Genomic DNA, 25,470 nt, shown 5'->3' on the forward strand with positions numbered 1-25,470 from the left:
TCCCAGCTTGGACTTCAAGTGCAAGGTAATCTGATGGAGAGGAGACCTTTTGGAAATGGCAGCCGGTGATCATTAGGTCACAGATGCTACGGCAGGTAGTGATCCAGCCTCAGAAAGAACTGCAGCATCGCCAGTGGGAATCTGGGGCTAGGATCACAGAGCTTGCATAATGCGAATTTGGATTCCAGTTCCTGAAACACAAAATCAGTAGCATCGGCAAAACAAAACTAGCATCCAAATCAATAACTAGAAATCTGAGCGATCGATAAAGACTGCTCTCCTAACAAGAATGGGAAGCATAGATTTGAGGGAGTTGGGTTGTGGGGTTGGTTTTATTCCTGCATCCCTAGCTTTGACTGGGAGTTATTGTCACCCCTAAACAGCAATGTCACATACCCCCCAAGGAGGCAATACAGCGTGCTAGAGGCCAAGATGGCCACACATCAAAAACGAACAAAATGATTTTCTAAAAACATGTTTGAAGTGTGTTAGTTTTTGATATATGTGCGGCCATCTTGGCCTCTAGCACACTGGATTGCCTCCTTGGGGGTATGTGACATTGCTGTTTTGGTTTTGTATCGGTGACAGTTAGCATTTTTTTGTTAATGCTTTTCAGGAAGTGGGGTGTCTTGCTAGTTGATTACGTGCCTCTTCCCCCGTTTCCCCTGCTTTTGTTTTTGTTCAGGGCCCCCTTTCCGTGGGAAGACTAGAGAACGTCAACAAGTGTTGCTATTCTTTCAGTAAAAGTATTTACATTGTGCGGACTTCGGTTCAAAGGCAGCAGCATCCTTCCCAACCCTTCTGATTCAGGCTTCACGCTACTGCTTCATGTACATCTTTTCAGGAGGCTCGAGAAGGCCTCTGGATGGAACCGCTCCTCCTGCGGCGAAACAAATCAAACAATCTCCAGGGAAGGCAGCCAGGAAGTCAATTCAGAAGCTGCCTGGGAAGTGAAGATAGAAGGGTCTTCCAATCTGAGAGGAAAGAGGGAGGCGAGGGACAGTGAGGGGAGAAACACCCTTTGAGTGTTTATCAATCACATGCGGATAGTTTCACCGAAAGGCATCACGAGGGCCTGTGTCTGTAACGTGCTTTAGATCTACAGACAGACACGGTCTGTATCGGAAACTGTGTCTGTGTTTGAGTAACAGGTTGTCCTGTTTTTTGACCTCATGGACTGAAGTCACAACATTTTACACCTAGACTCAAACCGTGCAACCTCACTGCCTCCGGTAAATCAGCAACACGGAGTTCAGTGTTTTTTTCCTCCCATTCTTCATAATTCACCATTTTCATCATTCGGGTGTGTTTGAACTATATCTTCGGATTAGAGGGATTCAGAGTCAAAACAATATTTCCATTGTGCCAGTAAGAATCCATATGTTCCTGTGATCTGCTTTAAAAATAAAAAGGATTTCTTTACTGTTTCTAAGTGAACTTGCCAGCTAGGAAGCACTGTTCTCTTTATTAAAATGACATTATTGTGAAATGTTGAAATTGTATTGCAAGCATATGGTCTTTAAATGTAGGGACGGACGGCTTCCTTGTTTCTGTTATTTTTGTGGCATATGCTTACAATACGAATAAAAACAAATGTACCGATTGCACCAACCTGGTAAGACCTATTGACTCGACAACAGCTGGTTTGTCCCCAAAACAAGTGTAGTAAGCGACTCACCACTGCATCATGTGTCAGGACATGATGGGTCCTTCCTGAGTGTGATGGTGTAATTTACACTGTCGTCACTGTGAAAAAACAGTAACGTGATGTCATTTTCGCTGAGGTCTCCATGCTGCATTAGATTAGATTAAAATACTTATAAAGCGCAGGGCTGCCTCGGCAAAGAGGCGTCCCAGCGCTGGAGCAAGACTAGGCAGGTGACAGGATCAAGGGGTTAGACCTGAGAAAAGAGCCAGGTCTTCACAAGACGTCTGAAGGCCTGATGGTTAGGGTTACTGCAAATGCGTAGGGGAAGAGAATTCCAAAGAGCGGGGGCCAGACGTCTAAAAGAGCGGCCACCCGCAATTTTTAGACGTTAGCAATTTCAAAACTTGGGCAGTCCTACTTCGTTTTGGTCACCGAAAGTTGGCAGATATGAGGCAAAGTCCAGTCCTCCAAGCTCTACCTCAAGACCTTGGAGAAATTCACAAAGCAGATTGCAGACATTTCAGGCCAGTCCTTTCACTGCCCAAGACAGAAGCAGCCACTGCAGGTCAACACAGCAAAGCACACAGCAAATTGGAGGGTTCCTCCTCTCAGCTTCTCCAGCTCTTCTTCTTTGCAGTCTTCTTGGTCCAAAATAGTTCTAAAGTTCAGGGGTATGGGCCCCAATATTTATATCCCAAAATCCTTTGATCTCTTAGGCAGAGAATGTCTGTGCCCAGCTGAACCAGTTTTGCCTTCTCTGGTGTGATTTCCTGGCAGGAGGTGGAGACGGCATTGTCAGAGGCAGACCAGGCCCTTTGAGGTGCAGGGAAATCTCCCTCTTTCCCCATCGCAGCCCAGGTCTATTCAGCCCTTTCCTGGCCTACCTAGACTATCTGGAGCCCCTCCTGCTCCCCAGCCTTCTGTCATCCAAACACTGACAGGCAATCCGCATTCCAGCAGAGGCACACAGGATGACTGAGCAAGAAAATACCCACTTTCTAAAAGTGGTATTTTCAAACACAGAATGTAAAAATCACCTTCACGAAAAGATGCATCTTTAGATTCTGAGTTCAAGCATACTAAATTTTATTTTCCTACCTAGTTCCCAGGACCAGTTATGTTTATAAGAGGTTATAAACAAACTTCCCATTTTGTTCTATGGGGAACAGGTAGCCTTGCAATAGTGAAAAACAAAATGGGCTGTAATTTACTATCAGGACATGCCACCCACACCAGGGCATGTCCTACCTTTCACATACACTGCACCATGCCCACAGGGGTACCTCGGGTCTACCTTAGGGGTGACTAACATGTAGAAACGGGAAGGTTTTGGGCCTGGCAAGTGGGGGCACTTGCCAAGTTGACATGGCAGTTACAAACTGCGCGCAGACTCTACAATGGCAGGTCTGAGTTACCTTTTTAGGGCTACTCACGTGGGTGGCACAATCAGTGCTGCAGGCCCACCACTAGCATTTGATTTACAGGCCCTGGAACACGCAGTGCACTTTACTAGGGACTAACAAGTAAATAAAATATCCAATCATGGAAACACCAATCCATAACACAATTTGCCACAGGAGCACTTGCACTTTACCACTGATCAGCAGTGAAAAAAGTGCGCAGAAACACTACGCCAGCAAAAACAGAGTCAAAACCGGGAAGGCAGAAAGCAAAAACTCAGGCGAAACACGCCAAAAGATGCCATGTCTAACACTTTCTCATTCTCTCTCCCATGTGACTGCGCCAACCAACAGGAATTCCACAGTACTAGACAGATTTCGTACTGCAAATGTGTTATGGAAACAAATTACTCTTCTCAGTATACAAACATTGAAACAAAAGGTTTAGAAGCCTTTTAGCTTTGCATTGCTTGTTTTGTCTTGTCAACTGTTTTGGAAAACATGATTGAGAAGAGCTACCTGGCCCTCACCAATATAACAAAAACAAATATTTATTTGCAGCCGCGGTTGGTAGTAGGAGTAACTGCAGGGCGGTGACGTGGGAAGGGGGAGGGGCAGGGTGGGTGGTAGTAAACTATGGATTACGGAGGTTTACAGGTAAGTTAACATATAAATTAATAAAACGAATTTCGTTGCGTGCACTGCATCGCATTTGGGGATGCAGTGCACGCAACAAAATTCATTTTATATGTTAACTTACCTGTAAACCTCCGTAATCCATCGTTTACTACCCCCCACCCTGCCCCTCCCCCTTCCCACGTCACTGCCCTGCAGTTACTCCTACTACCGACCGCGGCTGTTTATTTGATTTAAAAAGAACGCAATGTCCTAGTAGTTCGGGTCACTGAAGCAAACGACTTTGTGTGGATGTGCCTCTTGTGAAAGGGCAGAATGCGGTCACTCACAGTGAAGTTTGCCGACGGTTGAAGCGGACTCACCCATTGCCCCATGCTGTATGCTGCAGGGAGGAGAAGAAAACGTGAATGACCACAACACAGCCCATTGGATGAAGACGGAGGATTGAAATCGCCTGAGCTTGCATATATCATTATTATAAAATCAAAAAGTATTGGCTGACGACAGACATACAATGGAGAATCTGGTTTACAATGTGTTTTTAGGTTTACACTTAATGCAATAGCCTTGCAAATGCATGGCGTGGTGAAAATCAGGTTTTACTATTTCCCAGCTTAGTTATCTCGCCTAGAAGGAGAGCACGCTGAATCCTGGGACTTCCAGACCCCTTGAGCTTCATGGCAACGAATGAAAAACTGTTAAAAAGTACTTGATATTTTGTAAGATAAAAAGCTATGACTGGAACCTGGTGCCCACATTAACAGTTCTGCCAACACAAAACGCTGTATAAACGCAGCAATGATTTTCCGAAGTTTTAAATCCTATCAACTTGTTAACTCAGACAAATGCTTATTTTTACAGCCAACCCGTGCAGTCTGCGCCCAGCACTGCACGTGGGGAAACAAATACAAGGATCATAAAAGTCCTTTAAAAATCTAACACGGGGCCATAAAGCAGGGTTCACACATTGGGTGATGTCGGTCTCAGAAAACTTCCACATTCTGCAGATTCTGTGATTCACCACTACATTTGTAAACCCAACAAGTGACGTCACGCTTCTGTACATTACCAAAGTGTAAACCTTAAAATAGACGAGACCATAATTGTAAAAATCAATTCGATAGCTGCATTAAATCTGCTACAAAATATTGGAGTTGCTTATTCTGGAACAGCTGGTTTGCCAGTAGAGCTTTTATAAATTACTTTCGCTGGATCTATACGACCTACTAATCCGGGCACATTTCTCGCAAAAGCAGACCGTTGAAAATTAAAAACCACACAGAAGTTTTGGATTTCTGTATAAAAGCTGCTCTTGGTCTGTTTGAACTGTAATTGTCATTACAAATTCTAGAAAGTGTTCAAGCATTTGCGCACACATCAATAATCGATGCACACATCAATAATCGATTCAGCGCCTGGCTACTTGAATGCCTCTGTCGCAGAAGGTACATGGGGACGGTTTCCAGGTTGAATTAAAGGGTACAACTGACCTGAGCACCCAAGAGCCTTTGGGATAAGACTTTATGTGCATATACATAAGAGGCAGAAGAGATAAAAGGGTGGTGACTCATAATCTAGACAGTGTTAAACCTCATGGGATGAATAATAAAAAGAACAAATTATGTTTTTTTTTAGAAACCTTTGAAAGCACTAGCTCTTTTCTAAGAATACCCTGGGTGTTTTTTTTAACTCAGAGTCACGAGTCTTTGCAAGAGCGCAATATTGGTCTCAAGCGAGAGCCTCCGTGGCAGAGATCCTGTGGGGCCTACCAGATCCCTAGCTCCTGGGTGTAGAGTTTACTCTTCGTAAGAGAAGTTTTCGGATGATGGAAAAGGCCCCTCTGCAGTCCCAAAACCTGTTGTATTGGCTTTCCTATTGCACTGGGAGTTGTTTTGGGCTTTCTTAGCACTTGGGACTGCTTTTATTTTGCCCTTTCTGATTGACATGTCTTGAATGTAATGAAACTGTACACCTTTCGGTGTAAGCAAATAACATTGTTGTTTTAAAAATAAATATCTTTTAAATGGATTTCTTCAATAAATAAAACAAACAAATGGATACCTCTGCAACCATATACTTAGAGATTTACATTTAATTGAATATTTACCCACCAATCCCTTAATCGCATAGCAATTGCTCATGTGCTTCGTCTGCATGGGATTGTACTCCATTTTAAGATGAACAGATTACGGGACCTACAGATTTTTCTCTTTCCCCACACTTCTTTTCATCCCTCCCATGTGTAAGGGAGGCGCGTCCTCCCTAAGAGCAGCTACCGCGGGTCACCACAGCACATGCGGATACCTAGCAAGCATCAATGACACAAACACAAGAACTATCACGACAAAAAAGAGTCTACTTTGGTATGGAGGTTTTCATTCAAAAATTCACCTAATTGGACACGCGTGTAAGAAATCGCTATACTCATAGAAAGAAAAATCCTCGTTCCAACCATACCAAAAACCTCTTTGTTAGGGAAAACTGGACTATTTCCTCTTAGAGGTCTATGTGTTGGCCCAGGTGCACCATAATTACTCTCTTTGTCCCCCCGGATACATTTTATCCTGGGCCACCCCTCTTTTCAAAAGGGTTTGCAATGAACACACAACTTAAACCAGAGAATCCAAACACCATTTGGGAGGAAGGGAGCCGCAGACATGAGATCAGGGATGAGCGGTGCCAGGGCGATTAAGCTACATATCCTGGATGAAAAGCTTGTCTGATGTCCAACTCGGTCTACTTCCACCGTAGATCTGTTGCTTTCAAGGGATAGGTTTTTGTCGTGATGGAGTGGGTTCTCTGTGATACCAAAACCAAAGCCTTAAAATTTAATTTAACCTATACAGAGACTTTTACCCGCTGCATAGGCACTAGAAATAGGGATTCTGAAGGTGTGGCACCACCCCCCAAAAATAATCATGCTGAAGTTCAATAGATGAATGAGCAATAAAGATGGGTTCAAAATTTGTTTTTATCTCATCACATTTGGTGTGAAAGAGGTCAAAAGCCAGGCTGTGTCGTCTGACAAATTGCTGCTTATTCTTTTAACATGGAGATTGGGGGTTTCCTTTCTCGGACTGCAAAACTAGAGGTTTTTGTAAAGTGAGCTATCTGACAATATTGCTGGGGTACATCAAGTGCGAAAGGAAAAGGCTGTAGGATGTCATTTGTTTTCTAACACACAACATTCAAATATCTAACTGAACTGTACATATATTTCAAACTAAATAAGCAGGTAGCCAAGCACAAAAGAAGCAATTTGTTTTGTAATTCTGAAGTGCAATGGTCGCAAATATTTTCATATGATCAAAACGAATCAAGACACTTACAGGGTGATGATAAATATTTGCAGAAACCCAATTTCCACACATTATCGTTTGTGTGCTATATAGTTTTATCAGTAAGAGTGCACATTTTGTGGCCATTTCAAAAGAAAATAGCAATAGGTAAATGACAGTGTGCTACCACACCATGTTTTAGTAATATATCTAACAGCATACGCCATAATGTGTCACTGGCTACAAACCACACCTTTACCACTCTGCCGCTGAGTGGGCGCGGCTTATTGGCTATGCTTCTTTTTTGTGCAATGCTTGGATTGTTCATAGTCCCTATGTCTTTAGTGACGTAACATTGATGAAAGCACCCTCAGGACCACTGACGCGTTGCCTGATGTTACTTTGCCTTCCTGCACTTTCAATAAAATGCCGATGAACAAGCCAACCCTACTTATGTTAGGAATAGGTAGGCACAATGTAGAGAGAAAGGTCTTTCCTGCACCACCTTCCACCCTCTTCCATAGATTTAGGCTTTCTGTGTGTGTCTTTCAGGGGGGTTTGGAGGCATGTCCTTCCCCTACCATGATTCCCCAAAGGATCCCTCCATTGCTCCCCTCGTTCCATTCGGCTCCACTCCTTTTATCCCAAACGCACCTGGTCATCGGACAGAGCTTTTCCAGTCCAGACCTTCCTTTCACAAATTAGGTTTTTCAGGCGTGTTTATCTAAATGAATGACACTAGATACTGGCTCCTAGAATGCATGGATTTATGAAATAAACCAGACTGGAAATGAGGTGTCCTGGTTACCCTATTTGGGGATCTGCTTTTTTGTGGGGTTACCTGCTCACCCTTTCTTCTACTCTCTCCCTAGTCAACTGTGCAGATCAGGTACAAAACTGCACTATTTACAGGAGGGGAGTGAGTGAAAGTATGGCAGTGATATGGGGGTTGGGGTGTAAAAGTTTAGGACGGGTTTGACAGAGCAGCATTAAGGAAGCTGTTTACGATGGGACGGAGGTCAGAGCAACATTTGTAAAGGTTTGCTGTGCAGTTGTGGCTGCCACATCCTACCAGAAATCTCGTCAGCCGAGAATACTGGAACTATGGATTTGTGGTAGGTAATCACAGACTATCACCTACAGCCAGGCGGTTGGGGTCACCATCTATGCAATATCTAGTAACATCAATGTGACTCACAGCATCTGACAGCAAGGCATGTCCTACCACCCTTGACGGAACATTTGGTCAGGTGTGGTAGAAGATTGCTGGGTGACAGGCTGTAAAATTTCTACTTGGCCAATTACAACAACTTGTAACTGCTTAGGCTGCAAGAGCCTTTCAAACCCTTCAAACCCCAGGACTAGGGCAAGAATACTATTTGCAGAGTCTGGGAGTCATAGCAAAGGACTCTGTTGCATGCAAAGCTCTGTGCCACAATCACCCTCAAACCCTACCAGCCTCCGCATATCACAAAGTGCCCAGACCTGCAGGACTGACTATGCCGTTAAGAGATGGTGCCAGCATGCTGCATTGTATTCTGTTTGCCAACCCACAAGAGCAGAGTAGCTGGGAGAGAAAGAGAGTGTGTTGGATTGAGTCCATACACTTCCCTCTCGGTCCCCTTTAGCACTCCCCCCCCCTCCCCCGTCTAGCTCAACTCAGGCAAAACTGCAGCCTCTGCTGTGAAGCCAGGACTCTGGCAGTATCAGCCTGAGAGGCAGGGAAAGGCTGCAGAGTACAAGGCCCCATAGAAGCGAGAAAGATCATATTAGCTTTACAAGCTTCTACTGTCCCTGCCCAAGGTATCCAACTTGTGGAATCGCTAACTTTCCCTATTACAGGGGTTCTTAACCTTTTGAGTTCTGTGAACCCCCACATAATCCATACCAGAATCCGGGGACCCCCCCCCCCCACTGAATCATTTTTGCAATCCGGGAACCCAACCGAATCATTATTGGAATCTGGGGACCCCAGTCCGAAGTAATTGCGATGATTTGAATCATACAACAATACACACAAAAATATGGAAACAAGCATTCATCAAACAGATACACAAATGATTAAATATTTTATTTAATCACAAATACCGACTTCTTTATTGACACCATTTTAAAAGTTCGTTGCATTTACAGAACGTTTTAAAATGTTCAACTTTGCTTATTTATGTACAGTTTATTAATCAGATTTAATTTTCTAAGCAGTGGTGGGACCTCTGACTAGGCGTCGCGGACCCTTAGGGTGCCCTGGACCGCAGGTTAAGAGCCGCTGCCCTAGCTGCTAAAGTCTCTGTTGGGGGCTTTCTTGCCTTGTCCTTTTGTCACAACACTTCTATTGTATTTCTTTAAATAATTAAAGACTAATTATGTTTAGAATACTCTTTTGATTTGACCATCTTTCAAATATTTGTAAGTACTTTGGATCACACTGTATCAGTAGCTCCATCCTTTGTAGTCCTTTAATTTTTATAAAAATGTTATTTTTGTAGGACCCAGAAGCTGCTATTTACGGCTGAGCCACTGTGCTATAGGGAAAGAGCTTTCAGGCAAATAAAATAGATTTTATTCATTTAGATCTCAGCGGCGTGTGCCATCGTAGGCCAGTAAATACAAAAACATAAAAGATGCCAGCCGCATCATTCCATAAACGCATGCATACGTCATCAGGCATACGTGTAAAATGACCCAGCCAGCAACAATCCAAATGCAATCCTTTGCTATTGCACAGCTGGCCGGCTATCAGCATCTGCCTACCAAGCTGATATTGGCAATCCGTTCATCATTAGACAACTGGGGGGCGAGATGCAGCTGTGAGGAGCAGTTTTCAGCCCTTGAGGTGCCTTCCAAGACCCTGCCTGGCCTTATAAAGCAGTCAGTGGTCGACAGGCGTTTGTGAAAACAGAACTGCCCCATCATTCCTGAAAATTAGGCGTTTCACTAATAAAGGTTTCTCCTTTCCCCCGAATTATTCTTCCAGCGAGCTGAACCGGCTTCTACTGCAGACGATTGTGTTTATCAATATAACAGCAGGGGGAGCAGGTCATTAGTAATTTATTGACCCAACTAGATAATTGCACGTCAATCAAAACCACTCTTTAGAGGCTCGTGCGTGCTATTTTCACCGCCAAATTACTGCGTTTAGCTTTTGACTGTTCAGCACAATTAAGCTTTAAAATGCATATTTTGCCGAGTGATTATCCAATTGCACCCAACATCATAAATATTTCAAAACGAATTTGAATGAAGCCCTTTCACATTGGGACACCCCTAAAACACGCTATTAGCGGCTGGGACCCTGCCGCCATCTTGGCCTAGAACCCACGAACTCGCCCTCTCTGCTCCAGAGGTTTGCAATGGTGACGGATTCACAGCAGCATCGACTCGGTCTGTCTGAACTGGGGTGCCTGGTACCACCATGGCATCATTTAATACAAAAAAGCTCAGCACCTACCCAGATATAAAGATTAATTACAGACAATGTGGTACAGTATTTGAATAGACAAATAACAAGTAGAGACTAACCTCCCAAATGAGTGACTTAAGACTTCAATTTGTTGTAAAAAAAAATATATTCTTCTTTTATTCTGGTAATTTTCCATTAGACTCCATTAAAAACACAATGCATGTTCATAGCCAGCCTTTTTCAATCATTGCAGTGGGATTACTCTTGAATTTCTCAAAACATTCTATGTGGCTGAGTTGTCTATCAATTTCAGCTATATAGTCAGAACGGTTCATTAACACATTGGTGCCACCCTTGTCTGCTTCGTGTACCACTAGGTTGTTATCTTCCCATATAGATTGCAGAAAATCTTTATCTTGCTTGGTCAAATTATGTTGATGTGAACATTTATTACTTACAAAGTGGTCATCTTCAAGTCTATACAAGTCCTGTGTTACTCTGTTTGCAAATTCATCTATCACAGAATTAGTGATAGTAGGGGGAATAAACTTAGACTTTCGACGTAAACCACTGTTAACATTCAGATCTTCACAAATATCAAGATCTTGTGCAAACACAGTTAATTCCTCAGAATTTTCATCTAGATCTAATGCAGAGATCAGACGTGCGACATCTAAGTCAGAAATTGTAAACTCCGAATCACAAACAGTATTGGGTACAGAGGATTGCATAGACGGATGGTCCGCAAAATGTTTTTTTTTATTTAAGTTTTCAAACAAACTTAAATAAATCAAGACGTACATTTTCAAATAAAGGTCTATCCGTTATACAAAAATTGAGTCCCTTGCATAAAACAGATGTTTCATTTTCAGTTAGAGTTCTAGATGATAAGTTCAAAATTCTAAGAGCATTAGTCAGACCACACTTAGTACTGCCCACTTCTGGGTGCACAATCTTCATCATTTCTTGTTCTGTTGAGTTTCTGTTCTTGCTTTTATACCGGATCTTGTATTTTTGGCCACCCCTCCTTGTTCTTCGATAGGATTTCCTTTTTTTGTTTCCTAGATGGTAGCGTTGTACTTCTCGTAAAACAACTGATGGAGTATTAGGGGCAGCGGAACTTGTGCCCTCACCAGGATCACTCTCAACTGATGCAATTGAACTATTGCTTGAAGAAATGCTAGGTTCTCTAACTTTAACTGTGACATTGGGGAATGGCTTGGACGCCATATCATCATATTTTCTAGCAAAAGTAAAGATTCGCCCTCTGTCATAATCTCCCTGGTCTCTTAATATCTTTTGTTGTTTTTTTTCTTTCAGATAGATCTGATATCTTGCTAACTCATTTTTTTAAATCTCCTGATTTTTTGTAATCTCATCTGTCATATTAGTGTCACTCTTTTTCTAGTTTGGCAATTTCTTCTCTGATCTTTTGTACTTTTCATTCTGAGTTCCTAATTAGGACATCCATCATTTTATATGAAGAGTTATACAAACCCTCCTCCCACTCCTCCAATAAGTCCGGATCCAGATCTTCGTAATTGGGGAAAATAAGAATACGAAGACCCCGTGGGATTTTCTTATTTTCTAAATATTTTTTAAGGGTGGCCCCATCCCACCACTTAGCAAGTTCTTGCTTTTTTAGCCTTTCTAGACGAATATATTTACTTTTTAAACCCTCATTTGTAGTGGAGGTAGCCACTGGATTCATGGTTGTGTCTTTTTTAATAGCTTTACAAGCTTCTACTGTCCCTGCCCAAGGAATCCAACTTGTGGAATCGCTAACTTTCCCCTAGTATAGGGGTTCTTAACCTTTTGAGTTCTGTGAACCCCCACATAATCCGTATCAGAATCCGGGGACCCCCCCACTGAATCATTTTTGAAATCCGGGAACCCAACCGAATCATTATTGGAATCTGGGGACCCCAGGCTGAAGTAATTGCGATGATTTGAATCATAAAACAATACACACAAAAATATGGAAACAAGCATTCATCAAACAGATACACAAATGATGAAAGATTTTATTTAATCACAAATACCGACTTCTTTATTGACACCATTTTCAAAGTTTGTTGCATTTACAGAACGTTTTAAAATGTTCAACTTTGCTTATTTATGTACACCTTATTAATCAGATTTAATTTTCTAAGCAGTGGTGGGACCTCTGAGTAGGCGTCGCGAACCCTTAGGATGCCCTGGACCGCAGGTTAAGAACCGCTGCGCTAGCTTCTAAAGTCTCTGTTGGGGGCTTTCTTGCCTAGTCCTTTTGTCACAACAATTCTATTGTATTTCTTTAAATAATTAAAGACTAATTATGTTTAGAATACTCTTTTGATTTGACCATCTTTCAAATATTTGTAAGTACTTTGGATCACACTGTAACAGTAGCTCCATCCTTTGTAGTCCTTTAATTTTTATAAAAATTTTCTTTTTGTAGGACCCAGAAGCTGCTATTTACGGCTGAGCCACTGTGCTATATGGAAAGAGCTTTCAGGCAAATAAAATAGATTTTATTCATTTAGATCTCAGCGGCGTATGCCATCGTAGGCCAGTAAATAAAAAAAATAAAAAATGCCAGCCGCATCATTCCATAAACGCATGCATACGCCATCAGGCATACGTGTAAAATGACCCAGCCAGCAACAATCCAAATGCAATCCTTTGCTATTGCACAGCTGGCCGGCTATCAGCATCTGCCTACCAAGCTGATATTGGCAATCAGTTCATCATTAGACAACTGGGGGGGCGAGATGCAGCTGTGAGGAGCAGTTTCAGCCCTTGACGTGCCTTCCAAGACCCTGCCTGGCCTTATAAAGCAGTCAGTGGTCGACAGGCGTTTGTGAAAACAGAACTGCCCCATCATTCCTGAAAATTAGGCGTTTCACTAATAAAGGTTTCTCCTTTCCCCCAAATTATTCTTCCAGCGAGGTGAGCCGGCTTCTACTGCAGACGATTGTGTTTATCAATATAACAGCAGGAGAAGCAGGTCATTAGTAATTTATTGACCCAACTAGATAATTGCACGTCAATCAAGACCACTCGAGGCTCGTGCGTGCTATTTTCACCGCCAAATTACTGCGTTTAGCTTTTGACTGTTTAGCACAATTAAGCTTTAAAATGCATATTTTGCCGAGGGATTATCCAATTGCACCCAACATCATAAATATTTCAAAACCAATTTGAATGAAGCCCTTTCACATTGGGACACCCCTAAAACGCGGTCGCTGGACGCGCTTTTAGCCGCTGGGACCCTGCCGCCATCTTGGCCTAGAACCCACGACCTCGCCCTCTCTGCTCCCACGGTTTGCAATGGTGACGGATTCACAGCAGCATCTCGGTCTGTCTTAACTGGGGTGCCTGGTACCACCATGGCATCATTTAATGCAGTGTGGCTTTGTGTATTAATGGAGTTTAAAAAGCGTCTACCGCGAAATAACCCTTCTGTCAAGAAATAACCCTTCCGTCAAGCGTACCAAAAAAGACCCGCCTTCCCCAAATAAGTCTCCGCTGCCTCTCACTCTTGAGGACATTATGGAAGAGTTGCGCCTTATTCGTCCTTTTATGACAGACACTGTTCCTTCGCTTCAGAGGTTAGATGATAAATGGTCTAGTTTGGATACGAGACTTTCTGAGGTGGAACAAAGGATCAGTGATGCACAGGATGTTGTTACTAAAGTTGACACTCTCACCAAAGAGGTCGGCCAGCTCAAGAAGGTAGCGGAGGATTTGGAAAATCGCAATAGGCGCAACAACCTGCGCATTTATGGTATTCCGGAAGGTTCGGAGGGGTCGGATATGATCCAATTCTTAAAGTCTCAAGTTCTTCAAATTGTTGGCCTCCCGAAATCCTCAGACTTTAACATCCTCATCGTCTGGGGCCTAGGAATACATCTTCTGCATCTAAACCTCGTGGAATCATAGCATATTTCCTCCTTTACTCAGATCTTATGTCGATTCTCCAGGCTGCCAAGCAACATAAGCAAATGATTTGGTCTGGGCACAAGGTTTTTTTCACTCAGGATGTTTCCAAGCCTACGGCTTACCGTCGAAAGGAATTTTGGGACCTCAGACCTGCCTTGAGATCTATGAATGCACGCTACGGTTTAATTCACCCTTGTTTTTTTCAAAGTGACCTATAAGGAGAGAACTTTTAGTTTTGAAGATCATGCTGATTTGCGGAAGTTTATTCATACTCACAAGGGAGAACTTATGGAATTGAGCAAACCCTAGTTGTTTTTCTTTTTTTTTTTAAGTATATGACTACTGTGTTTGTTCTAAAAATATTCTGTTATATGTTATATAGTTCCTGCGCTTCTTTTGCTCACTCCTTGTTTTTCCTTTTGTTTTGCAGGATTCCCCCATGTGGTGTTATTGTCAAGGTCACCCTTTGTTCCATCCTGCTGTATACAGTGTTTACCCCTTTCTGTTGCGGTTTCTTTCCCTAGATGTTTGGTAAGCTCCTTCACTTGTCCTATTTGATTGATATAATGTTCTAGTTTTCTAATTTATAGTCTTTCGTCTTTCAGTTTTTCTATCTTTGTGGTAGTCTGTTCTCTTATATGCTCCTTTTAGTGCGGCTGTTTTGTTCTTTGTCGCCCCCCCTCACAGTAATGTTTTTTGTTCAATTGTTTTCTGTGGCTAAAGTCTATTGGCTTTTTGCCACCCTCCTTTGGATGCCTTCTGGGGGTTTCTGTACCCCTGCACCCTCCTCTCTATTTTTCCCCTTTTCCTCTTCGCTTCTTCCCCCTTTTTGCTGCTTGTCCTCTCTTTCCTCACTCCTTTTTATCCCTGTCATCTCTATTCTTTTGGCAACCTCTTCACTATCTGATACACTCCACATTTCCTTTTTTTCTTTTTCCGATCATGGTACTTCTTTGTTTTTTGTTTTTTTATATCTTTATCACCGTATTTGTGGTGGTTACCTGCTTTAATTTCTCGGTTTCCTGCTACTTATTCAGTGTCATATTCATTTAACTTCTATTTTCAGTTTGCTTTTCATTCTCTACTCTGTCTTAAATTCCATACTCCTTTCTGCTTATCTTTACTTTATTTCCAGAAATGAATGGTCTTCGTGTTATTTCTTGGAATGTTAAAGGCGTTCGCAACCCTGTCAAAAAACAACGTGTCTTATCTCATTTAGCAAGGTTGAAATGTCATGTTGCACTGTTACAAGAAACCCACCTTAACTCTCAAGATTTGTCTTCACTGCGTAGACAATGGGTTGGGGAGGCATTCTGTTCTCCAGCAGTAAATAGTAAAAATGGTGTTCTTATTTTGTTTCACAAGTCATTATCTGTTCAGTTGCACAATGAGCTCCATGATACTTGTGGTAGGTGGCTATTTTTTAGATGTTACTGTTAATAATACACACTTTTCCTTCTGTAATGTTTATGGCCCTAACGGTGTAGATTTATCCTTTTGGAGGGATTTTTCTAAGCTTCTTTCCTCTCATGCAAGTGGTAATTTGATTGTGGGTGGTGACTGTAACCAACTAATGGACCCATTTTTAGATCGTAAATCACACACCAGATATGTCCCCAATAAAATGCAAAAGTCCTTTTTTAATGCTATCTCCTCTAGAGGTCTTATTGACTCATGGAGACTTTCTCATCCCGATACTTTAGAATTTTCCTTTTTTTCTCCAGTGCACTCTTCACATTCCCGTATAGATTATATTTTTCTCACACAGCATTCATTCCAATTTATGACTAATTCAGAAATAGGCTCAATTCTTATATCTGACCATGCTCCGGTTATTACTGATATGGACTTTCCCTCACCTACTCCCATCTCCAGGCGATGGCGCTTCAATAATTCGCTCCTCCTAGATTCACAGTTTGCTGAGCAATTTATATTTTTTGCAAAGGATTTTTTTATAAATAATCTCCATTCTACTTCTCACTTTCACTCTATTTGGGATTCCTTCTAGGCTGCTGCTAGAGGTTTTATTATTGCTTTTGTCTCACGGAAAAGGAAAACAGCTCTATCAAAGTCGGCCCAAATTCTTAAACAAATCAAAGACCTAGAGCATCTCTACTTTACCACTAATTCTTCAGAATCACTCTCTTCCCTCATCAAAGCAAAAATGCAATATAACAAACACTCTTGGGACTCTGCGTGTAATAATCTTCTCAATTTCCATTCCAAAATGTATGGGGGACGCAATAAGGCTGGTAAGTCTCTCGCTACTTATCTAAAAATTAAAAAACAAAAATCTAAAATAATAACTATTACTGACTCACATGGGAATCCTCAGTATACTAATGATAAAATTCTCGATTGTTTTGTTCAATATTATTCCACACTTTATACGCCCGAATCTGTTCCCTCGCCTTCTCAAATTGACTCCTTCTTTCAGTCTCTCCCTAGGTCCTCGGATAGTCTTGTGGATCTCTCATCCCTGGACGTTCCTCTCTCAGAGAAAGAACTACTTAATGCTATTACTCTTCTTCCCAAAGATAAAACTACGGGCCCAGATGGTTTTACGGTTCGTTTTTATCTCCACTTTAAAGATATCCTGTTACCACATTTATTTTCTTTGATTAACTCCTTTGTTGCTCAGGGGAAGTCCCAAGGTTCTTTCACTCAGGCTATGTTATGCTTAATCCCTAAAAAAGATAAAGATCCCTCCCTTTGCAAAAATTAATCGACCTATTTCTTTAATTAACACTGACTGTAAAATTTACGCTAAAGTTTTGGCCTCTCGTATTAATAAAGTTATTCCTGACCTCACCAACATTTATCAATCCGGGTTTGTTAAAGGTAGATCCATTACTGACAATTCGAGAACTTTCCTTAACATTATTCATTTGGCCTCAAAGATTGATTCCCCAATCGCTGCCATTACATTAGATGCCGAGAAAGCGTTCAACAGAGTCTGCTGGGATTTTATGTTTGGTGCGTTGAGGTGGCATGGCTTTAGTCCTCCCATCATTCATTATGTTAAATTGTTATATTCTGCTCCCTCTACTTCTATTTGGGTTAACGGGTCTCAATCCTCTTATTTTTCCTTGCATAGAGGCACTAGACAAGGTTGTCCTCTCTCTCCTCTTCTTTTTATTCTTGCGTTAGAACCCTTTTTGGAAAAAATTCGACGTTCATCATCGTATACTGGTTTCATATTTCATCATCGTATACTGGTTTCATATTTCAGAACATTGATATTAAGTTTACGGCCTATGCAGATGATATTGTGCTTTATATTTCTAACCCGTCCACTTCTTTGCCCACACTCTTTTCCTTGTTACAAGAATATTCTTTGGTTTCTGGATATAAACTCAATATAGATAAATCTGAGGTTCTACCACTTAACACATTTTGCCTTCCTCATATGTTTCAGGGTTCAGGCTTTGAATGGAACTCTGGTAATATTAAATGTTTAGGAATTCTGTATGCTAGCACTATTAGAGACACTGTTAAGCTTAATCAGAAGGATATAGTTAAAAAGCTCTCTTCCCTTATAGAACGTTGGTCCCCCCTTTTCTTATCCTGGTGGGGGAGGCTCGCCACTATTAAAATGATGCTTCTTCCTATTGACAATTTTTACCTTTCAATGCTTCCAATCTCCCTTCCACTTTATTTTTTTAAAACCATAAACCGTATTTTTACCACATTTTTATGGAATAAAGGTAAGGCGAGGATTTCTCTCTCCCGTCTTCAACAACCTAAAGATTTGGGTGGAGTTAACTTCCCCAACATTGCTCGATTTCACTCGGCTTTTACTCTGAAACAAATCTGGCCTTTTCTATCTGATTTGTCTGACCCTCCTCTAACAGCCTGGAGCGCTATAGAACTTGCGCAGCTTTCGCCCTTCTCATTTGTTACGGCTGCCCGGCTATCTCATCCTCCGCAACATTTTCTTACTCCTATCTTCAGACACTCTAAGGCGCTTGCCCTTTCTGTCTTTCGCTCTTCCCTCTCGCAGTTGGAGTTTCATTCCTCAATCCCAATTTGGTATAACAAATCCGTAAAGATTAATCACAGAGCACTTTTTTGGAAAGAATGGATAGATAAAGGCATTATTACTTTCGATTCCTTACTTAGCAATAATTCCCTGCGTGACTTCTCCGACATTCGTGCCTCTTCTCACCTTTCCAATGCCCACTCCTCTCAATATCCCTTGCTTAAAAACTCTTTAGATCTCTTTATCTCTCAGGGTGCTTCACTCTCTACTACTGACTCAACCATTTTCCCTCTGCCAGATTTCTCTATTCCTCTTAAAGCTGCTGCTATCTACAAACGACTTTCTCGTTCTCCTGTAGAAAGAACCAAGTCTAAACTTGAACTTTCCTGGGAAACGGATCTAGCTCAAGAGTTTCCCCTTCAGGTTTGGAATTCCTTGTGGTCAAAGTTGCACACTGCTTCACGTTCTGCTAGCACCACACAGACTTTGTGTTTTTTTTTACAAGAAACTTTTTTTTACTCCTTCTGATTTATATAGTTTCAAATTAATTGACTCTAAAAAATGTTGGTCTTGCCCCTTTGACAATAGTGACTTTTTTCATATGTTCTTTCACTGCCCGTTGGTTAAATCCCTTTGGTCCCGTATTTGGTCTAAATTGAACGAAATCTTAGCCACTGACCACACTTTTGAGATTGCCCATATCTTTCTGGGTGGTATGGCTCCTATATGGAATGTTTCTACCAATGTACGTAAATTTATAGATTTCTATATAGCCATTTCTCTACAGATAATTACGACCAATTGGAAAGATACTTCAAAGATCTCATATAATGCATGGTGGAATCTATTATGCCACCACCATCGGCTGGATCGTGCTTTTGCCACCACTGTACCTCTTTTGATCAAAAAAGATTTGTTATGGTTGACATTAATTAATTTTCTCTCTCAAACTGCCCCTTAAATAGCTGTTTTTATTTCTCTTTTTGTTCATGTTCAACATACAGCTCCATCTAGTTTATATATTCATTTACTAGCTTACTGTATTTATATGATGCTTACCCTGTATAATGTTTGCATTTCCCCCTCCCTTCCCCTTCTTCTCTTCTCCTCTCTTCTCTATCCTCCCTGCCCATTAATCAAAACCTTAAAAATGCTTTTTCCCTAAGTATATTCCCTATTTTTCTATTGGCATTCAGATTGTATGATTTCGATTTTATTCTATTGTTCTATTACATTGCCTTGGTTTTTTCTCTGTACTGATGTTTTACTTGGCTTATGATATTTAATAAAGCTTTCTAAACTAAAAAAAAAGCGTCTACCGCTGTTTGACGTCATTGCGCATGACGTCGGTGGCCGCTACCACCAAATGGACCCAGTTGGCCACTTGTATGTAACCTTTGACAGGAACTGGAGAAAGGGCGTGCATTATCTGGACAACATACTCATCTTTAAATGGAACATTTAGGGTGTCATGAATCGAACTTTACAGTTTAGATGGGTGGGCGAGGTTCTGAACAATATACAATACAGACCGAGAAATAAATATTTTTTCCTTTAATGTGTTCTAAGGCAGTAGCTGTTTTGTGGACCTGAGCAGTACACATCAATGATGGTGCCCCTTCTGGATAACGTGGAAACCTCCGGAGGTGGGCAGTGGGGATGGAGCAATTCTCAAAGTGGGGGTGCTGCCATCAATGTTACATCACAGAAGTCACAGAAGTCACAGGGATTGTGACCAGTCGAAGCATCAGGTATAACAAATGAACCACGCCCATTCAGCAAGAGAGTGGAAAGGGTGTGGTATGGATTTTGGCGCACACTGTCTCAAAGCATGGCGTGGTAGTGCGCTGCCATATATATAGACAGCACGTTTATCATTGGAATGGCCACTACATTTGCCCAGACTTACAGTTTTACTGATCAAACACTATGTGGAATAAATATAATTTTCTCATAACATCCTGCAGCCTTTCCTTTCACACCCCCTCTACTGCAGCAAGATTGTCACCTCCTTCAAATTTACAAAATCCTCTTACTTCGTGGTCATAGAAAGTAAAAACCAATCTCCATGTTAAACGAACATACAAGTTTTGCCACAAGACTCTGCCTGGCATTTGACCTCTGTCTAGAAATGTAACAAGATAAAGACAACATTTAAATGCATCTTTGCTGCTCATTCACCTTCTGAACCCCAGCATGGTTATTTCTGGGCGTGCTGGAGCACCCCACACCCACTTCTTGCACCTATAGAGGGAGGGTGCTTGAGCCCTGCATTTCCTTACGTTGTGTCAAATGCAGACATCGGATGTTGCATTTCGATTTTGGGATGACGGGCGGCTGCTGGAAGGCAGAACGCAGAAGATGGCTGGGGCACAGCTTGTAACCTGGCTCCCAAGTCACCAGGGTGCCAAGTCATGCAGACCTTTAAAGGTCACGCACTGGATCTACAAAGTAATCCTGCACTCCCCTTGGATCTAAAGTAGAGATCTGGGGCCAGATTATGGAAAGGGCGCACTTTCCCTGTACGCACCCGCCGCACCTTAATACAGGTACGCCAAGGCGCAAACAGGGAATATGCACCCTATTACATGGAATGTGCTGCCCCCAGGGCAGCCACGAACTCGCGCTGCCCCCAAGGCAGTGCATTCAGGTGAAAAACACACCTGATGCTTTGAAGTCGCTCTGTGTTTCACAGTGCAGGCGGGAACCCACGTGCACTTTCAAAGGGGATTAAAGAGCCCCTTGTAGGTGGGTGCAGTGAGTGACTGCGCCTGCCTTCATCACGATGTCTGGGGGATCCATGGGACCCCTTTTCCACCCTCCTGAGGGCTTCAATCAGGTGGCACACTGAAAGTGCGCCACCTTTTAGTTGGTGCAGTGTCAGTGCACCTCCTGACAGCTTCTTTGACTCTGCACCCTTGTCTATAATAGGACGCTGGCTGACGCTGCATGGGGCCACGCCCCCATGCAAATGAGGAACACCCTCTGAAGATAGCACTGGTGCTTTATGTGCGCTATCGGTATGACAGAAGGGGATGCACAAATGTCTGTGGCCCCTTCTGGAATACTAAAATGCCCCAGGGGCTCAAACGCCCGTTGCACCCCCAGGGCACTTCCATAATACAGCTCCTTCTGTGCTCTGAGAACTACCATTCGTGTGACTGCCGCATTCAGAGACAACTGAAGCAGTCAATCCAGCAAGCAGCGCATCACCACAGTCCAACTAAGAGCTTATTACACTGTTGCTTAGACGCTGATGGGTTCCTCCAGGAATAAACACGTTTTTAATACCAGATCACCAACAGATTCTGCATCGCTCTGTTTGATAACTCACATGAACGGATGACTCTGGTCCTCAGATAGAAGTAATTTTCCCTTTAAAACCTAGAAGGGTCTCACCTTCCATCCTTCCCGAGGCTCCAAGACTGTGGTTTTTCTGAGAAGGTCTCTGGTGAATCCTAGGGTATTTTCAAGTTGTCCTCCCAGCCCCACTGTTCCGTGGCCATAGAGAAAGATGCTCGTGCAAGCAAGCAGGCCACCCACCAGGTCAACGGAGGCTACGGTCTTCACTCCCTTGGTGGGAGACTACCAGCCATATTTAGCAATCCTCAGCAGGCAGGCTCTGTGCCTTCAGTGGAGCCACTGCTGAGTTGTTGCTGAGCAGGTATCAAGTTTGATTCACTGACTTGTAAAAGTATTTGGTTTCCTGAAAAAAAACAGTCCTAAAGTGGGAACTTCATTTTCAGAAAACAAAAAAAGTGCCCTGACAGGCAGGGAGTTTTCTTCCTGCACGTGAGGACCAGTTTGTGTGTTATTTACCCAGAACGCCATACCCTGCATGGCGATTCTGGGTAACGAAACTGAGCAGCTGTCATCCTGCCTTAAATAGAGAGGACAAGGACCTGTGACCTGTTGGATCTGTGGCAGGCAAGATACCACCTTAAGGAATTATGCCAGCAGAGTTTGCTGATGCTCTGCCAGTGTGCAAACTAGGCCTGGGTATTGAACTCTGCTCCGTTCGCGGAGTTTGTAGCGTTTTCTGCACTCCACACTCTGTTGAGCATATGGAGTTCCGAAAAACTCCACTCAGCCTCGCCCGCGCTCACCAACGTTAAGTTGGCATGGTGAGCAAGGAAAATTCAACGCTAGAACGCCCCCCATCAAGATTTCCCAACGCGGGCGGTCGCGGATGGTCACGACCGTTAGTGTTGAGACCATCCGTTCGCGTTGAAGAAGCTGCCACTCGAGCAGGATATCTACTTGAGAGGCAGGAAGGAGCAGCAGCCTCTTGTGCTGCGTATGGTGCAGTTCGCACTGATTTTCCAGCACAAGACTAACACCTGGCACTAGAAATCAATGCAAATGGCATGACCTAACGCACTCCACTGCTTCGGAACTCTGCATAGCCCGTGGAGTTTTTTGGACACTTTGCAAAGTTCCGCGTAGCAGAACTCCGCAAACTCTGCCCAGGCCTAGTGTAAACCCAGACCCTACCCGACTCAACAGAGGATGGAGACCTGTGTGTGTGGCATGGCTAGACTTGTTGGTTTAGTGAAAATAGTACGAAGAGTCATCTTGTATAACAAGCATTTGCTCCAGGTCCGTTCCCCTGTTGCGCTGCTATATTTGTAAGGTTTAGGGTAGCTGGCTTAAACTCAGCTAAAATGGGGCGTACTTTTGCATTGCCCACTCAGTCTTAGCCCAAGTTGTTTAGGAGCAAGGGAATCATTGTTTGGTACATTTGAAAGTTCAGAAATACCCTAGAAGTAAGCTGTGTGTTGACCAAGGCTTGACTCTGCACCAAAGTTTACCAGGAAGATCCTATGCAGACCAAAATGAGGGAAGACTGAACTTCCCTATAATGGTTTTCCTGGGCAATTTGAGAACATTTTTTGATATTTTAGACTACAAAGAGCAAGCCTCAGCTTCTTCCAGAGAGAGGTCTTACACTGAACAGCGTTCGCCCCCAACAGGGGTCCCTCTGATGATGAGACTTTGGCAAAAGGCTGGTGCTTTGCCAAGGGACCCTGGAGTGTGGCCCTTGCTTCCAGCACTGCAGACCTCTGGTATCTGCCACTGTGCAGTAGCTTGAAGATTCTCCAGACTTTGGTGCAGAGAGTGTCTGACTTGACTGAAAAGTGTTAATGAAGATCTATTTGGAGACACTCCACTGGCACAGAGGCACATAGCAAACAACAAGAATAACAAAAATGCCAAGAATATTTATTGATTTTTCTGCAAGAATCTTCCTTCCCGAGTAGTGAGATAATCCTGAGTCGCTTTCACTTCTCTCATTTATTATTCCTTTATTTATTACACATGGCTAGGTCTTTGCAGGGCATTTTTAACTTGTTCATTTATTGTCTGTACTGTCTGCTGTCCAATCAGTAAACTTTTTTAATTCCTCCAGAACAAGGAGAATAGTTTTATTAAAAGGGTAGTTGACTTTTTAAATAGATCCAAGTTGTAAGTCTTATGATTTTACTTTAAGGATCAATAAAATTATTACTTTTATTTTAAATGTCCAAACATTGATTTATGTCCTTAATATATTTGACCAAAAGACATACATTTTGGCCCCCGCTTCATTTTTAACAAAAAGCTTTCCCTTGGCCAATACCGAATCAAAGCAGACGAAACAGTGATGGATGGAATGTTTGAATTAGTCTCAGGTACTGGCAATCACTCAGGCCGCATCCCAGTCCATCCTTATTTTGCACACCACGCCACCTCAGTTTGGACCCAGCCATATGCAAATCAGTCTTGACTCTGCTCTAATGGAAACATTTTAGCTCAAAATGCCAGGCCAGGTCATTCCTGACCAAAAACACAAGCAACCCAGGATTAATTTTGCTCTCGGTAGGGCTCATCAACCAAGTATAGCTTGATTCCAGGCACAGTGTGAACAGGACCCACATCTGCGCATACCCGTCCCACTAGGAGGCGACACACTAAAGTATACAAAAAAGTAAAGAATGGAATGCTTGAATTAATCTCAGCCACTGGTAATCACTCTGGGATGCATCCCAGTTCATTGTTATTTTGCCCACCAGGCCACCTCACTTTGGAACCAGCCATATACAAATCAGTCTTGACCCTGCTCTAATGGGAACAGTTCAGCTGGAACTGCCAGGCCAAGCCCTCCCTCAACCAGAACACAAGCAACCCAAGACTGGTTTTGCCCTTTTTAGGGCTCATCAGTTCGGTATAGGTTCGTTTCAGTGACACCGTGCACACAAGACCCACGACTGGAAATACTCGTCCCACTCGGGGTACAAACCAAGCAACGAAGCAAGGGTAGGTTTTCCTTCTGTGTTCCAAAAGGACGTGAGCCTGAATTGCAGGAGATTCACCGACTGTTTGGTCTCAGGCAATACCCCCGCTCCTCAATACCCAGGACAATATGATTCCTTCACTGTGAGAGTTATCTGTTACAAAAGCTAACACTCTTATTAGATTACATTTTCTTCAAAGAAAATACCCATCCGACTAACAGGCCCGCCAGAGAACGTGCTTTAGAATTACTGGCCCGCCAGAGCTAATACCCATTGGACCAATTAGCGCACATGAGAACAGATGCTCTATATACCTGCTGTATTGAAAAAAAAACTATGCATCAGATTTATTTTGGGAAGTATTTAATCACAAGAATTGGCAAAGCAAACAGGTTTGACTTTAGTGTGCTAATGGAATCATACACAGACATCCACAAATGCAACGTAGAACATTAAGGCCGCACTGAATAGCTTTGCCCATTCCCAGGAAATAAATTCACAAAAACAAATTGTATTCTGCATAAAACAGCTGTAGGAGATAAAGCATTGAATGCGGTCACCGGTGGCAATGATCGAGTTTACTTTTCAGATGTAAAATAGTTCCCTATAAATTCTAACAGAGGGGGACACCAAGCAGCCGATAGTATGAGTTGAGAGAGATGGTTACCCTGGGCGGACACCAAGTCATTTCTATGTATATTTTAAAGAACTGGTAACAGCAGGTCATTCAGACATAGTGTACGTCCATTTGAGTTGGTGGCCTTCTGGGCAGCATGCCTTGAGGAACTCATTGCAAGGCAGGCCCAGCTCGGGCACGCTGCCAGTATGGCGGTCGCGCCGGGCCCCCGCACCCGGGGGAGGCAGGGCACACCGCGCACAAAAGTGACGTGGCGCCCTGCCTCCCCTGAGCCCCACACGCGATTGGCT

The 25,470-nt window shown here is 42.8% G+C and overlaps 1 protein-coding gene across 2 annotated transcripts in view; it reads right to left on the bottom strand.

Annotated features, from left to right (window-relative positions):
• APLP1 (amyloid beta precursor like protein 1) overlaps window positions 1–25,470 on the bottom strand; it is a 290,055-nt gene that overhangs the window by 202,575 nt on the left and 62,010 nt on the right. The gene's annotated exons all lie outside the window — the stretch shown is intronic.

Source organism: Triturus cristatus, chromosome 7 (assembly GCF_964204655.1).
Source record: "Triturus cristatus chromosome 7, aTriCri1.1, whole genome shotgun sequence".
In the NCBI taxonomy this organism is placed as follows: Eukaryota; Metazoa; Chordata; class Amphibia; order Caudata; family Salamandridae; genus Triturus; species Triturus cristatus.